At 38.7% G+C, this 17,248-nt stretch overlaps 1 protein-coding gene and 1 pseudogene across 4 annotated transcripts in view; one reads left to right on the forward strand and one right to left on the reverse strand.

Annotated features, from left to right (window-relative positions):
* ANKRD55 (ankyrin repeat domain 55) overlaps positions 1-17,248 on the reverse strand; it is a 422,110-nt gene that overhangs the window by 70,528 nt on the left and 334,334 nt on the right. Inside the window, exon 3 of one of the 4 annotated variants that reach the window (XM_067030989.1) lies at positions 16,931-17,068. The exons of the other annotated variants lie outside the window; for them this stretch is intronic. The gene's annotated coding sequence lies outside the window, so the exon portion shown is untranslated. The remainder of the gene's footprint in view (positions 1-16,930; positions 17,069-17,248) is intronic. 4 annotated transcript variants of the gene reach the window in all.
* Positions 15,172-15,580, forward strand: LOC131754759 (protein VCF1-like; annotated as a pseudogene).

Consider the following 17,248-nt stretch of genomic DNA (forward strand, 5'->3'; position numbering starts at 1 on the left):
TATTCTCACCAACAATGCACAAGTCCAATTTCCCCATGTCCTTACCAACACTTTTATTTCCTGTTTTTGCTTCTTATGTTTGTTTGTTGTAATAATAGCTAGCCTAATGGGTGTGAAGTGATATCTTGTGGTTTTGATTTGCATTTCCCTATGCTTAGTGATGCTGAGAATATTTTCATGTGCTTTTTGGCCATTTGTATATCTTCTTTGGAGAAATGTCTAAGTCCTTTGCCCATTTTTAACTGGGGTTGTTTGTTTTTCTGTTAAGTTGTAGAAATTCTTTATATATTCTGGATACTAACTCTATATTAGATATATAATTTATATACATTTTCTCCCTTTCTGTGGGTTGCCTTATCGCTCTGTTGATAGTATCAATGTATAAAAGCATTTAACTTTGATGTAGTTCAATTTGTCTATCTTTTGTTGTCTATGCTTTTGACATCACATCTTAGAAATTACAGTAAGTCCCCTACATATGAACAAGCTCTGTTCTGAGAATGTGTCTGTAAGTCCAACAAAATTAGCCTAGGTACCCAACAAACACAATTGGCTATATGGTACTCTACTGTAATAGGTTTACAGTATTTTTCACACAAATAATACATAAAAAACAAACAAAAAATAATGAAAACACTTTTAATCTTATAGTACAGTACCTTGAAAAGTACAGTAGTACCAGCTACATCACCACTGCTTTTATGCTTGCTTCCAGACCTCCTGGGCTTACAATAAGGATGCTGTACTATTGAACTTTATACAGTACTGTATGGTACACAAAAGCACAACCACTTGTAGAGGACGCACACACGTGACAATGTGAGCCAGACACGTGAACTAACTTACGTGACTGGACAGGCAAACTCACATTTGCATTTTTGAAAGTTTGCAACTTGAAGGTTCGTATTTAGGGGACTTACTCTATTGCCAAATTCAATGTCATGAAGCTTTCCCCCTATGTTTTCTTCTAAGAGTTTTATAGTTTTAGGTCTTATGATTAGATCGTTGATCCATTTTGAATTATTTTTTGTAGATGGTGTTAAGGTAAGGGTCTGACTTCATCATTTTGCATGTGGCTGTCCAGTTGTTTCTTCTCTATTGCTGAAAAGACAATTCTTCCCCCATTGAATGGTCTTGGCACCCTTGTTGACTCCTCAGTTGATCCCTAAGTTGACCATAGATATATGAGAATATTTCTAGACTCCCAGTTCTATTTCATGGAGCTATATGTTTGTCTTTATGCCAGTACTACACTGTTTTGATTGCTGTAGCTTTGCAGTATGGTTTGAAATCAGGAAGTGTGAGACCTCCAACTTTGTCCTTCTTTTGTAAGATTTTTTTTGGCTATCTGGGTCCCTTAAAATTCCACATGAATTTTAGGATGGATTTTTATATTTCTGCAAAAACATCATTGGGATTTTGTTAGGGATTGCATCAAATCTGTAAATCTCTTTGGATAGTATTGACATCTTAAAATATTGTCTTTCAATCATGAAACACAAGACATCTTTCCATTTATTGGTGTCTTCTTTAATTTCTTTCAAAAATGTTTTGTAGTTTTCAGTGTGTAAGTCTTTTGCCTTCTTGGTTAATTTTATTCCTAAGTATTTCTTTTTTTCTTTCCTTTCTTCCTTTCTTCCTTTCTTCCTTCCTTCCTTTCTTTCTTTCTTTCCTCTCTCTCTCTCTCTCCCCCTCCCTCCCTCCCTCTCTCTCTCTCTCTTTCTCTCTCTCTCCCTCTCTCCCTTCCTTCCTTTCTTTCTTTATTTCCTCCCTCCCTCCCTCCCTCTCTCTTTCTTTCTTTCTTTCTTTATTTTTTTTGCAGTACACGGGCCTCTCACTGTTGTGGCCTCTCCCGTTGCAGAGCACAGGCTCCAGATGTGCAGGCTCAGCGGCCATGGCTCACGGGCCTAGCTGCTCCACAGCACGTGGGATCTTCCCGGACTGGGGCACGAACCCATGTCCCCTGCATCGGCAGGCGGACTCTCAACCACTGTGTAACCAGGGAAGCCCTTTATTCTTTTTGATGCTACTGTAAACAGGATTACTTTTCAAAGAGCTTTTAGCCAAGTTTATGGTTAAACTTTTATGTGAAATTCCAGCAGTTAGAAATAGCAGTGGGTGAGAATGACAGAAGAGTATTTTAATGGTCAGAGAACTGTAAAAATCTCCTAGTTCTCCTCAAGAGGTAGTGAACTTCCTGTAATTAAAGATGTCAATCTTGGGACTTCCCTGGTGGTCCAGTGGTTAAGACTTCCAATTCAGGGGTTGTGGGTTCGATCCCTGGTCAGGGAGCCAAGATCCCACATGCCTCACGGCCAAAAAAACAAAACATAAAACAGAAGCACTATTGTAACAAATTCAATAAAGACTTTAAAAATAGTCCACCTCAAAAAACAAAGAAAATTCTTAAAAAAATAAAAAGATGTCAGTCTTGGCTAGGTGGTCACCAAGGGAGTGTGTTGCAGAAGGAATTCAGACACAGAGTGAAGCACAAGGTATGGGGAAGGGAAGATGTGTGCGGCAAAACAGAATGTATTTCAGGGATTCTTCTAACCCTAAGACACCATACTAAACTACAGAGTGATTAGGAAATAGGAAATGAAGGAGCTTCCATAGAACTTGTATAGAAACAGTCAATTTAATTTGTAGTCAATGCAAATAATTAGGTCTAAACTTAAGATAGTACAAAGAATTTCTACAGAAATGATGAAGGGTGAAGTAGAAGTAACAAGAATGAGAAGGATAACTGATGGTCCTGGTGGAATCTAAAATAGAGGCAAGAAAAATATTTTTCTATCAAAGGTCACAAAATCATTTAAGATATGCAGAAGATCTACATAAACAAACAATACATAAATTCTTCCTTCTCTCCTTCCTTCTTTCCTTATCCATCTCACTATCTATTATCTGTCGGGTTTTTTTTTGTCTATCTACCTATCTATCTATCTGGTATCATCTATCTATCTACCATCTATTTATCATCTATTTATCTTTCTTTCCATTCAGCTTTAGAGGAGAAGCATGGTTTGAATGGCTTTTGCCTCTCTAACTGTGTGAAAGTTAAACAGATAGACTTATATATGGATGCATAAAGAAAAATTCTAATATTCACCAAGGGAGAGAGACTGAAAGTACAGAGAATGGAAAACAGACATAAAGGAAACAGGATGAAAGATACATGTGAACAGATGCAGATTACATTTTATAAAAAGTTATCTATGTATATGTATACGTGAAAAATATAAAAGACAAGAAGACAATGCATCAAACATCAATAGAGATAATTTTTAAGATATTATTCAGTACTTTCTATATTTTCCCAATTCTCTACAACGAATTTATATACTTTTTATAATCATCAAAATAAATCAAGTTTTAAGTGGTGAGAGAGGAGTGTGTCTTACTAGCTTTACATTAATGTGTTACTACTAGAAGGGTAGACAGAGCCTTGTGTGTTTGTAATAGAGAAAACAAGTCCTTGATATTTGACAAAGTGTTGAAAAAGGAAAAACATACATGTATTTAAAAAATTCTGACCTTTATAAATACCCTAGTAGATTTTTTTAAAACAGGTACATGTTTTAAATTTTTATTAATTTTTACCTAAAAATTAGAAGGATAGACTTTTTGGAAATCATCTGTTTCCCTCATCTTTCATGGTTAAAAACCTTATAAACAGTTTTCTGGATGTGTCATAAATTATCAACTTAATTCCAAGGGCCCAATTTTTTAATAGTAGGATTGCAGAAATATGACAGGCTGCTAGAAATGTTTTAGATTAGAGGACCTTCTTCAAAGCTTCTCATATTTTACACAAATATGGGTTCCTTCACATAGTGGTTCTGTCTCTGGGTTATTGCAGAGTTCTTTGGGAAAGCCCTTGACTGCATCAATTACTGGGCCTACTTTGTTGAAATTACCCAGAGGTCAGCTTGGCATTTGTTCTGCTTAAGTTGAGACAGTTTTGTGGAGAAGCCAGGTCAATGTAAGGATAGATTGGGTACTGCAGTTTCAAGAGTCCAGACCAGAGGGTCCTGGGAGGATTTCTTTGGTTCATTCTATTCTGAGAATCCTTGCGTGGCTGAATGTAGCCTAGAGTCACTAGTGAAGTCTGGATTCATTATTGGGCAACTACAGAAGATTCCACATATATTTCTTAGATTGTTTTTTGGAGTGGAATTGATTGCATCTGAAGAACTGAAATTTATTCATTCATCCATTTACTTGACATCTACCATGGGCTAGTGAAATTGCAGGTACAAACGTTGTAGAGTCTCTCTGTTCCTAAGAGAAACATGCCCTAATGGGAAAAGAAGTGTGTAATTTATGATTGAGATATACCAGGGATATTATGGCAGGACAAGAGGAAGGATGATTTAAACGAATGGTTTCCTGGGCATTCTCCTAATCCAGATCACTCTATCCTCCCTCAGGATTATCTTGGGTGCTTTGGGGACAGTAGAGAAACTGTGTTTTGGGAGCTGCCTGGAATGATGTATCCATAAAGTGGTGAGGTCTTTTCACTTGTAGGGAAGATGCCAGGCCTTCACTGCACCTTGATGGCTCCATGTAACAATATTGCCACCCACTGGTGATAAAGAGTCTCTCTGGGCCTTGACCTGGGCCCTGAGCCAGGATGGTGCCAGTTCTGCTGGACAGAATTAAAAGCCAGTTTGGAACACTCTGGCCATGTAGGAACAAGTTTAAGGTCATTGAAAGAGTTAGCTGGCATTGAAAGCAAATTAGTGTCATGTGACTCATCATATACATTATATGATACACAGCATGCATACATGCAAGCAATATAGAACAATAGTAAGAGCCCAGCCTCCAGAGTTTGAATCCTAGCACTGCCAATTTCCTGATAGCTGTGTGATCTTGGGCAAGTTACTTAACCTCTCTATTCTCATTCCTCTCTTGTCAAATGGGTAGGAATATTATTTACCTCACAGGGTTGTTCTGAGAGTTAAATGAGTTCATCCACATAAAGTACAATGCCTGGCACAAAGAATTCAAAGTATGTCAACAATAATATATTATCACCATTACTACTTTGACATAGATAGGAACCTCTGTCTTCTTTCCCCTTAAAGAGACCCTTTGCCTTGCTCAGCAGGCTGTAGCGATTTTGTGAGCTGAAACATTTTGCTATTTCTCGCCTTTTCTCCTACAGTCCCTCAGGGTGTACTGGCTGAGGCTTTAAGAGTGTTTTATAAAGTGCCAGTCATATGGGAGGAGGAAAAGGAGTTTCTTTCTAACATTTTAAAGAGAAAAATAGCTCCAAGCTTTCTGCATGTGCCAGCTGAGAACAAATACTCAAAGCAACCTTCATGCCGTGGGAGTGGAAAAGAAGGGATTTCATTCTGTGGGGAGGAAGTCTTGCAACAATATTATCTCAATGCTAAGTATCTGGCCACAATCAGACCTTTCTTCATAACCAAACTTGTGATGCAACACATGCTGTATTTCTTTGAATCTCAGCATCACTGTGTTCCTCGGGGTGACTCTTCTGACCTGTGAATGCCGTTCCATGGCTCGCATCTCTGCTGGACGTGGGGTGGGAGACAGTGCTGGTAAATGGAATTTGCTGTTCCAAGAAACATGTCTGTGTTAAACTTCAGTGATGATGCCTCCCCAGAGTGCATTTTCATAAAATGAACTTTCATTTTAATACTACTAATTCTTAAAAAGAACTCAATCTTCAATGCATAGGACCTACAGTATGTGTGCAATAAATGGACTGATTGATGTAATATTCATGTTCAATAGCTTTCTCACCCATTGGAGTCTTGTGGAAATCTCCTTGATGTTAAAAATATTATGTCAAGAAGTTCTTTGGTAAGTAGGTAAGTATAAATCTTAAATTATTTTATGAAGGACTATGCTAGCCTAGCCAGTCTTTGGAAATTAAAAAGTACGCCAAGTGTTATTTTGTTCCTTTGTTCCACTGTTCCTTTGATCTTCATTACTTTCTTCTTGATCAAATGTATGACACCACCAACCTCTTTCACTTTTAAGAAATGGGAAGTGTTCATGTCAGGAATTTGCCATTTTAACTGGGGACTCTGGAAGGAGAGGAATAGGTGAAGAAGTGGGGTTTGTTTAGTGTGAAGAAGAGTAGACTTAGTTGGACATGACAGCTGTTGGAAAAGCGGGAAGAGAGTTTAGGATTGTTTTCTGTAGATCCAGAGGGAAGAACTAGTATTGGTAGGTAGAAATTAGAATAATTAAGATTTTTAATAACTAGAGCTGTTCAGAACTAGAAGGGATTATATTGTGAGCTGTGTGCTCCTCATCACTACCCATGTCTAAGCAGGTTCTGATCAAGCATATCTTGGGATGCTCTTGAGGAGATGTCTGTATTGAGTAGCAGGTTGACCTCTAAGGTTCCTTCTGTGATTAATATTCTATATGTCTTTCTCATATCTGTGTAGAACCAAATAATGAATCACTTAATGTTGATGAACAATGACTGTTGTGCTGAAAAGGATTTGGAGAAGTGGGTTTTCCTTGAGTCCTTTAAAAGGTATCCTTCCTAGTGGCCCTCCACTGTGGCCACTTGTAAAACTGCCTCAAGTGCCGTGATCACCTAAAAATAGTTTAAGAAAACAAATGCAATTTGGGTGGCTTGTCCAAGTGTCAGAGATTGAACCAATCTATCTCTCTGTAGTCCTCTAGATTTGCATCTCTCCTTTTGTAGTCATCCTGTCAGCTGGGCTTCCATGGCTGTCTTCATCGTCTTGACTGTGTTTTCTCCCTCTTCATGACTGCCTCATGGGTTCCTTAAGGTAACTGAAATGGAATCCCTTCTTACTATATTGGAGTTGTTGCTTTATAAAAGGTACAGAATAAAACCCAACCTGGTGAATAATCACCCTTCATATGACCCCACTAGAATTTTGGTAGTATGGCTTTGCTTTTTTTGCAGAAAAAAAATCTTGAACATTAGATAGTAGAAGTTAGAGTAGTGTTGGATACATTGTAGACATTTGATAAATATGTTTATTGATTTAATTAGCACATTCTTTTCCAACTGGCAAATTGAAGAGTACATATACGAAATGAGGTCTCATTCTTTCCAATCCTTGGGAATAGAATTAGGAAAAGTGATAGAAGAAGGAGTCTTCTGTTCCTTTAAATAATTTCATAAGGCATATCACTAGCATTTCAAGTAGAGTTGAAATAAATGAATAGCTTCCCTCAACTCTCATAGATTATGGATATATGGTTAAGTAAGGCTGATTTAAACCGTATAATCAGAGCTGTGAGTATGTAATATTGTGAGGTCTAAAACAGTGACAACACAGCAAAGGAAACCATAAACAAAATGAGAAGACAACCTACGGAATGGGAGAACATATTTGCGAACAGTGCAATCGACAAGGGCTTAATTTCCAAAATATACAAACAGCTCACACAACTCAACAACAAAAAAACAAACAACCCAACCAAAAAGTGGGCTGAAGACCTAAATAGACATTTCTCTGAAGAAGACATACAGATGGCCAATAGGCACATGAAAAGATGCTCAACATTGCTAATTATTAGAGAAATGCAAATCAAAACTATGAGGTACCACCTCACACTGATCAGAATGGCCATCATTAAAAAGTCTACAAATAACAATTGAGGGAGAGGGTGTGGAGAAAAGGAAAACCTCTTATACTGTTGGTGGGAATGTAAATCGGTGGAGCCACTATGGAAAACAGTATGGAGGTTCCTCAGAAAATTAAACATAGAATTACCATAGGATCCAACAATTCCACTCCTGGGCATATATCTGGACAAAACTATAATTCAAAAAGATATATTCACCCCTATGTTCATAGCAGCACTTTTCACAATAGCCAAGACATGGAAACAACCTAAATGTCCACGGAAAGATGAATGGATAAAGATGCCATTTGCAGCAACACAGATGCAACTAGAGATTATCATACTAAGTGAAGTAAGTCAGAAAGAGAAAGACAAACACCATATGATATTACTTATATGCGGAATCTAAAATATGACACAAATGAACTTACCTACACAACAGAAACAGACTCACAGACATAGAGAACACACTTGTGGTTGCCAAGGGGGTTGGGGGAGATGGGCAGGGATGGAGTGGGAGTTTGGGGTTAGTGGATGCAACCTATTACATATAGAATGGATAACAACAAGGTCCTACTGTATAGCACAGGGTACTATATTCAATATCCTGAGATAAACCATAATGGAAAAGAATATAAAAAAGAATGTATATGTACGTATAACTGAGTCTCTTTGCTGTACAGCAGAAATGAACACAACATTGTAAATCAACTATACTTCAATTTAAAAATGCAAAAAGAAAAGGTGACAACAGAAATGACTTCTCAATTAAATCTGAATCTCATAAAGAACTTTCTTTTTGAACAACAGAAATATTAGCCAAGTGTATTACTATGAACCACTCTGGGTTCAGTTCTCTATTTTGTAAAGTAAGGTTGACTACATCCCTGGGTCTCAACACTGGCTAAACATTAGAACCATCTGGGGAGATAAAAAACAAAAACCAAGGGCTTCCCTGGTGGCGCAGTGGTTGAGAGTCCGCCTGCTGATGCAGGGGACACGGGTTCGTGCCCCGGTCTGGGAAGATCCCACATGCCGCGGAGCGGCTGGGCCCGTGAGCCATGGCCGCTGAGCCTGTGCGTCCGGAGCCTGTGCTCCGCAACAGGCGAGGCCACAACAGTGAGAGGCCCGCGTAATGCAAACAACAACAACAACAAAACCCCCTGATACCTAAATGCTAACCCCAGATATTTTGATTTAATTGATCCGTCATTTCATATGTTATTTCATTTTGGATTACAAAAATTATGAAGATACAGATAAGAAGAAAATATATACTCAAAGATAATCACTATTAAGATGTTGGCATGTTGTATATACTTGATTGATAGGCTTGTTTCCCACCCATCCTGGAGCCCTCATTCCTCCACCTGCCTGTGTAATGTAAATATGGGAGTGGGGAGAAGTGCTAGCAGGAGGGGAAGCTTGGACACCTGAAAGACCTAGTTGCTTCAGAATGTGCAGTTGTGAGCCTCTGCCCTTTCCATCTTCCCCCTCTAAAATCTAAACTGTCTCCTGCTCCCTATCCTGCACTCAAAATGGACAAAATAAGTGGTAACCCAACCCAAAGGCTGTATAAAAGAGAAGGCAAGTTCCTAAGGAGCAAGCATAATGGTTAAAAGGTGCAAAAAGCTGTGAGGCCAGGAGGCATAGAACAGGAGGGAGAGAGTTCTGGAAGGTGCTGTAGCTTGGGTGGGTAGTGCCCTAGGACACTGGACTCCTGCCTGTGGCTGGAGCTTGTGGGCAGTGGCTGCTGGTGGGGCAGGATTCATTGACCAAGGTAGCAAAGCAAATCTCAAATCTCCCACACTGTGCTCTTCTATGGATGAGAATACAATCATAGAACTTGAAGAAAATGACTGAAATTTTCTGAGATCCAATGTGAGTTTGGCTAACACTAAGGCCATTTTGCTACTCATTTATTAAGTGAATCTCTGTTTCTCCTCCCACTCCAAATTCCCCTCCCACAATAAGGGACCAGATGAAGGGTAATATTAAAAGGATCTAGTGACTGGCTTGTCAGGTCGCCCATCAGACTGGAGGCAGGCCTAACAGCTGGAGCAGGGTTGACAACTTTTTAGCTGCTGGACTGTGGGCTGTGTGTGTTCCTGGGGAATGGCTGGAATAATCTCTATTGATCTGAGGATACAGAGGTATTTTAATATTGTAACAACCAGTGACTAATAGTTCTTAGCATGGTGCTGGAGTTACATTTTACAAAAAAAAGATCATGCTGTACATACAATTTTGATTGTTGCTCTTTTTCAAACACTTAATATGGGATCACAAATATTTTCCTATGCCATAAGGTAAGATTTGAAAATGTTATTTATAAAATGTGGCATAAAATCCCATTGACTGGAATTAGCACAACTGATTTAATCATTCTCTTACTACTGAACATTTAAATTGTTTCTCTTTTGGGGGGAATTATTAATTCTGTAGCTATTCCAAATAATGCTATAACATTCTGCATATATGTGTTTCTGTGCATCTTTATTTCCTTTGGACACATTCCTAGAAATGAGCTTGGGAATCAATAGAATTGACTCTTTGTCAAATTGTCCTCCAGAAAGGTTGACGCAACACACCCTCCCTAAGCAGGGCTTGAGAGCATACATTTCACCTCATTCCTAATGACACTGTGACTTATTGCTTTTTAAAAACTAATGCTGATGTGAAAGAAGGAAAAGAGTATATCATTTCCAATGGTCATTTCTTTTATTATTCCTGAGAGAAGTTTTTTCACATGTTTATGGCCATTTCATGAATTACTTGTTGGTATCCTTTACATATTATTTCAAGACATCTGTCGTTATCTAATTGATTTGAAAGAGCTCTATATACATTAAGGACACTAACTCTTCATCTGCTATCTATGCTGCTGTTATTTTTCCTTGTTTGCCACTTAAGTTCTCAGTTTGTTGGTTTTTGAAAAATAAACCAACAAAATCTATGGATATTGCACTTATGATTCATTGCCCGTGGAACCTTATACATATTATGTGTTAACATTTAGCTGTAATTAATATGGAAATTTTAAACTTTATATTTGTATGCCACAATTACTTTTTTTCTCCAAATATTGTATAATTCTCCTCTTCTTCACTAATTTGTAAGGGCAACCTTATCATATAGTACTAACTCAATAACACCTTGGAGGAGGCTCCTCCTACAGCCCATTCACTGGAACTGTGGCTTGGAAAGCATGGATCGCAGAACTAACTTCTCTGCAGCGGTATACGCATGAATGTGGGAATGTGGCCAAAGTGCACCTCAATCACATTCCATAGAGTCTGTGGTCTGTCTATAGCCAAGGTTCTTAGCTTTTTTGTGTTTCCTGGACAGTTTTGAATTCTAGAATTTTTGGTAGCATATTTGAAGGAATTAAACTCAGAACAATCCTAAAGTTAGCAAAAAGTTCGATACAACCATTTTGATGGCACAACAATGTCTCCCAGTAGCTATGAAAGCATCCACTGTTCTGGGGGGGGTCTCTGTCACTGTCTGAATAACAATCATAATTATGGTCAACAATTATGCCACGCTTATTATGAACCAGGTACTGTGCTAAATCTTTTCTAGAAATCAACTCGTTTAATTCTCACCTTATGAGAATTATTCCCACTTTATGGATGGGGAAACTGAGGCATAGAGCAGGAAAATGACTTACTCAGTCACACAGTTAGTAAGTGGTGAAACTCAGATAAGGCTGCAGGCTGTCAGGCCTCAGATTCAACCCTCTGACCAATATGCACTACTGTCTATCGCTGCCCATTCACTCAGGTGGCAAAGCCCTCATATATTCCAGTGAACCTGTGACCTTTCTTGGTGCTGGACAATATTCCACATTCCATTCTCTCTTACTCACAGCAGCCTATATCCTACTCTCCACAAGCTGTGCAGCTCAGCATTCTGCTGGAGAGACATCATTGTGCTAGAGTTTATACTCATTTGTAGCAAAAATAAAATCTACACATTAATTGAAAATTGGGAATGCAGCTATGAGGAGCTGTTTGTACACTAAGGAGAGAATTAAAGTTAGTGGTAATAGCATAAAAATTCTAATATGAGGTTGAGCGAATTATTTTAAAATATTAAGATAAATGTCAAATAACCAAGGAACAAATAGTTCTCATACTGAAGCACAGAAAGAGAATTAAATTTTTCTAATTTATTTTCTAAGGCTAGCATAAACTGCTAAAGACATGTGCATACAGGCATCTATAGATGGACCCAATTTGTAAACTCAGAGTTTTAAGGTTTGTTTTGTTTTGTTTTGTTTTGTTTTGCGGTACACAGGCCTCTCACTGTTGTGGCCTCTCCCTTTGCGGAGCACAGGCTCTGGAAGCACAGGCTCAGTGGCCATGGCTCACGGGCCTAGCCGTTCCGCGGCATGTGGGATCTTCCCAGACGAGGGCACAAACCTGTGTCCCCTGCATCGGCAGGCAGACTCTCAACCACTGCACCAGGGAAGCCCCAGAGCTTTAAGTTTTAAATTAAATTCTGCGAGATCAGATTAAGTTGGATATTGAAAGAATAATACACCATGACTGAACAGAGTTTATTCTAGAATATAGATGTTTTGATTTTCCAGTGTCTATTAATAAAATATATCACATCACTAGAACAAAGGGGAAATATATGATTATATGAATAAAGAATAGAAAGGCATTTAATAAAATTTGATATCTGTTTCTTAAAAAAGCTTAACAACTAGGAATAAAAGATTTCATTCTGAATATGATTAACTACATTTATTTCTAATCAATTTCAAATGCCACACCTAATAGTGAAAAAATAGGGAAAGAAAGAAGACAAATTTTATCTAATGCAGTAATATATGAAGCAAAAAGAAATGAGATAATAATCACAAAGGAAGAGCAAAATTATCAAAGTTTAATCAAAGCTAACTTTTACTCGTGTTCTTTGCACTGTCCTAACAGTTTCCTTTGAATTAAGCTATTTATTTATTTCAACAATTTTATGAAGTAGGTAGTATCTTTACCCTATTTACAGATGAGGGAATTGATGCACAGAGAGGTTTAATAATTTCCCCTAAGTTGTACAGCTATTATATGGCAGAGCAGGATCTGAAACCAGTCCATCTGGTTTCATCCTGTGCACCAGGATGGCACAAGAGAATTAACCACAGAACCACTAGAATTAATAAGTTAACCAGATTTTAAAATAAATATGAAACTAAATAGTTCTTCTATATTAAATAATATGAGGAAACTAACTCCTTCTTACATTGAAAATAACTAAAATGAAAATATAAAATACTCAGTAATAAATATTCAGAATCTAAATAAGGAACTAAGAAAAGAGTTGGATTCATGAAGATACATGCCACGTTTCCAGATAGGAGAACTAAATAGTATAACTAATTTTAATTATTACACAGATTCATTTTTAAGTTTAATGTCATTTCAGTGAAAGTTCCAACAGTTTTTTTGGGGGTGCGGGCTCAGAAAAACGATACTGACTTTCATTTGTAAAAACAAATGGATAAATTTAGGCTTTAAATAAGAAAAAAAGAATATACTTAAGTATTTGCTTATCTATACATAGAATCTCTTTGTAAGGATATATAAGAAACTTCTTACATTGTTTTGCTTCCAGGAGGGGATTTGGATGGCTGGAGGGGTTGGTGTGAAGGGAGATTTTTCACTGTACATTGTTTTATACCTTGAAATTGTGTGAATGTATTACTACACCAAAAGCAAAAACAAACAAAAAGAGGAAAAAAACAATTGAAATAAAAACCAAAAAAAAATTGAAAAAAGTATTGAAGGAGGATTTCTCTATCAAATCGTAAAACATTATGAAACTATAGTAATTTAAAAAGTAAGATTGTGCTTCAAGACTAGATTGATTCCTAGAACAGCACAGAAAGTCTAGAAACCTGCCTAGCACTAGCATGGAAAATGGAAGCTAACAGGTAGGCTGGCTTTTAAGCAATGGGATGAGTTATATCTAGAAGGCAAGTCTTAGACTGAGAGGATAGAACTCCAGAAAAAGAGGAAAGGGAAAGTAGAAGTACTCCAAGACCTGTGAGCTTTTCTGGGAATTATTTTCTTTCTGATGTGGTTTTTTTGCTAGGCAAATTCTGCCCCTTCCAATTTCCACACAAAAAGCAGTGCTATCAAAAACAGACACCTAGATCAATGGAACAGAATATACAGCCCAGATGGGACTTCCCTAGTGGCGCAGTGGTTAAGAATCCACCTGCCAATGCAGGGGACACGGGTTTGAGCTGGAGCAACTAAGCCCATGCACCACAACTACTGAGCCTGCGTTCTAGAGCCCGTGAGCCACAACTACAGAGCCCGCATGCCACAACTACTGAAGCCCGCACGCCTAGAGCCCATGCTCTGCAACAAGAGAAGCCACCGCAATGAGAAGCCTGTGCATCGCAACCAAGTGTAGCCCCCGGTCACTGCAACTAGAGAAAGCCCATGTGCAGCAACAAAGACCCAATGCAGCCAAAAAAAAAAAAGAATATAGAGCTCAGAAATAAACCCATACACTTATGGTCAATTAATCTATGACAAAGGAGGCAAGAATATACAATGGAGAAAAGACAGTCTCTTCAATAAGTGGTACTGGGAAAACTGGACAGCTACATGTAAAAGAATGAAATCAGAACATTCTCTAACCCCATATACAAAAGTAAACTCAAAATGGATTAAAGACCTAAATATGAGACTGGATACTATAAAACTCCTAGAGGAAAACATAGGCAGAACACCTTTTGACATAAATCACAGCAATATTTTTTTGGATCTGTCTCCTAAAGTAAAGGAAATAAAAGCAAAAATAAACAAATGGGACTTAAACTTCAAAGCTTTGCGCAGCAAAGGAAACCATCAACAAAATGAAGACAACCTACTGAATGGGAGAAAATATTTGCAAATGATATGACTAATGATTAATATCCAACATATATAAATTGTTCCTATAACTCAACATAAAAAAAAACCTGATTAAAAAATGGGCAGAAGGGACTTCCTTGGTGGCACAGTGGTTAAGAATCCACCTACCAATGCAGGGGACACGGGTTCAAGCCCTGGTCCGGGAAGATCCCACATGCTGCAGAGCAACTAAGCCCGTGCGCCACAACTACTGAAGCCCAAGTACCTAGAGCCCATGCTCTGCAACAAGAGAAGCCACTGAAATGAGAAGCACGTGCACCACAATGAAGAGTAGCCCCCACTCACTGCAACTAGAGAAAGGCCGCACGCAGCAACGAAGACCCAACGCAGCCAAAAAAAAAAAAAAAAAAAAAAGAGCAGAAGAATTGAATAGACATTTAGACATTTTTCCGAAAAGGAAATGCAGATGGCCAACAGGTACGTGAAAAGATACTCAAGGTTTCTAGAGTTTGGGGGCCAGGGCTAGGGAGGTATGCCATGCCAGAATGTTTTTACAGGGCAACTTTGGCCTGTACTGGTCCATCTCTGGTCCTCACCATCATCCTGCTTTGCTTCTTCGGCCAATATTGCCAGGGCCACTTCGGCCAGTACTAATGTGTTCTCTGTCCTAAATATGAATGTAGACCCAATTACCGACATGCTGTTGGAATCAGAAACACAGTCACTGAACAATAAGCAGAAAAGAAGAAGAAATGATAATAAAGAGGACAATCACCATTCTCCCCAGTCCAAAAGGAGTAAGAGAAACCCTGTTTTTCAGGAGTCTCAGGATGCTATGAAAAACAATAAGGAAGGAACCACTAAGAGGAACCAAAGTGTGTGCATGTTCAAGCAATGATAATGACAGGAGCAGCAGTGTTAATTCCCCAGAGAGGGTAATTGTATCAGAAAGCAGCTTAAACCAGATCATTGCTGAACTCAACAAGAGTACCCCTCAGTCCTTATATGAGTATGCGCTATGCCAAGGTCCTTATTCCCACATCAACCACATCATAAGGGAGGCACACTTCAACAGCCTATAGCAGCAAGGACAATCTCCAACATGATGAACTAGGAGCTCCTTATTCCAGCCTAAAATTTGTTTATAAAAGCAATTGCACACACACACACACACACACACACACACACACATAAAAGAAAAGATGCTCAACATCGCTAATCATCAGGGAATGAAAATCAAAACCACAATGAGACATCACCTCACACCTGCAAGAATGGCCATCATCAAAAAGAAAACAAGTAACAAATGTTGTCAAGGATGTAGAGAAAAGGAAACCCACCTACACTGTTGGTGGGAATGTAAATTGGTGCAGCCACTGTGGAAAACAGTATGGAGGTCTCTCAAAAAACTAAAAACAGGGTTACCATACGACCAAGCAATTCCACTCCTGGGTTTATATCCGAATATAACAAAAACACGAATTCAAAAAGCTACATGTACCCCAATGTTCATAGCAGCATTATTTACAATTGCCAAGATATAGAAGCAACCTAAGTGTCTGTCAACAGATGAATGGATAAAGAAGATGTGGTACATATATACAGTGGAATACTACTCAGCCATAAAAAGGAATGAAATGTTGACATTTGCAGCAACATGGATGGAGTTGGAGGGCATTATGCTAAGTGAAATAAGTCAGACAGAGAAAGACTGTATGATATCACTTATATGTGGAATTCCAAAAAAATACAACAAACTAGTGAATACAACCAAAAAGCAGACTCACAGACATAGAGAACAAACTAGTGGGGGGTGTGGGGAGGAGGGGGGCAGTAGGAGGTACAAACTATTGGATATAAGATAGGGTCAAGGATATACTGTACACATGGGCAATATAGACAATATTTTGTAATACTGTAAATGGAAATTAACCTTTAAAAATTGTATAAAAAAATTGAAAAATAAAATTAAAAAAAGGAGTGTTATGCTATGAATTCATTACAGAGGGGCAGGTAACTTGAGGGATGGATGTTCTCTTGACCAGGGAAGACCGGTTGTCCATATGACCTTAGGTAAGTCATCTATAAGAATCACTAGCACTTGCTAAGTGGTTACTCTGGGCCAGGCATGGTTCCAAGTGCTTTGTATGTATTATGTCACTGAATCTTTCTAACAATCCTCTGAAGAGTGTTATAACCATCTTTATAACAAACCCATAACACTCTCTAGCAGTTACTGAGTGATTACTATGGGCCAGCAGTGGTTGCAGGTACTTTGCATGTATTCTTTAATTCAATCTTTATAAACAATCCTTTGTAATAGCATCATCTTAATTTACAAGGCAGGAAAGTGAGGTATAGAGATGTTAAACAGCAGGGTCACACAGTAAGTGTCACCAGCATAGCCCACTAACAATTCATGGTAAAATAGAATCTGGATAATAAAATAGTCTAACCTTTTTTCTTTTTTCCTTTGTGATTAGTTTGGTTTCACTTGCTCACAGGGAGCCGCGTGCAGAGGCCTCGTACTGGTACTTGGCACTTCAGACCAGAGTTCCTCCTCGGGTGGAGTGTCCGTGCGAGATACCTCAGCTCTGGGCGTGGGCAGAAGCGCTACTGCACACACCACCTCAATTCAAGATGGCCGCGGGGCGTGGGCAGAGACGCTGCACGGGGCCCTGAGCTCTGGAGCCTGAGCAGTCTGGCCGTGCCTGCCCTGCGAGAGCTCCGCCCACCCCCACCCCCACGCCCCCACCCCCACCCCAATGAGGAGA

This window comes from Kogia breviceps, chromosome 4 (genome assembly GCF_026419965.1).
Source record: "Kogia breviceps isolate mKogBre1 chromosome 4, mKogBre1 haplotype 1, whole genome shotgun sequence".
Taxonomy (NCBI): domain Eukaryota; kingdom Metazoa; phylum Chordata; class Mammalia; order Artiodactyla; family Physeteridae; genus Kogia; species Kogia breviceps.